This window comes from Sinocyclocheilus anshuiensis, unplaced genomic scaffold (genome assembly GCF_001515605.1).
Source record: "Sinocyclocheilus anshuiensis isolate Anshui unplaced genomic scaffold, SAMN03320099.WGS_v1.1 scaffold143, whole genome shotgun sequence".
Classification (NCBI taxonomy): Eukaryota; Metazoa; Chordata; class Actinopteri; order Cypriniformes; family Cyprinidae; genus Sinocyclocheilus; species Sinocyclocheilus anshuiensis.
The window spans coordinates 464,274-465,057 of NW_015548197.1; positions in this window are offsets into that span (position 1 = coordinate 464,274).

Genomic DNA, 784 nt, shown 5'->3' on the forward strand with positions numbered 1-784 from the left:
TGGATGTATGAATTTGTATTATGTTATGTATTTATAAATTAATATAAATCATGCAGTGTTTAACAGCTCAATAGCATAAATTATTATCTACTGTAATAGTAATGCAATATAAAAATCAACATGATTTGGTTGAGAAAGCTCATAAAAATGAGATTCATATTCATCGTATATGCATATATTACAGAGGTGCTGATGCAGGGTTATTATAGTTAAATAAAACTAAAACCAAAACTACATACAGACATATTAAAAACACAAAAACTTTAAAGGGGTCATGTGATGCGATTTCAATTTTTCCTTTCTCTTTGGAGTGTTACAAGCTCTTGGTGCATAAAGAAGATCTGTAAAGTTGCAAAGACTAAAGTCTCAAATCCAAAGAGATATTCTTTATAAAAGTTAAGAGTCAGTCACACCTACCTAAAACGGCTCGTTCGAACACGCCCCCACATGTCTACATCACTATGTGGGAAGATTTGCATAACGCCGCCCAAATGTTCACGCAAAGAAAGAAGGCGTAACTTTTATTCTCACTGTAGTATTGTTGTTTCCGCCGCCGTCATGTCGTGATGGCGCTGTGTGCTTCGTTGTGAAAGCAAAACTACTTTGTTTGGTCTTCCAAAAGAGGACGATATCCGCTTCGTCATTCCTGGAGCTGATCCGTGCTGGTCGCCGAGGAAATACATCAACTTTGCGCTGTGGACCGCCGGATTGGCTTTCACCCGTGGACGAAGCGGAGTCCAGCCCGGGGTCGTCACATGTCCTTCCGGACGCTCCTTCGTCGAAA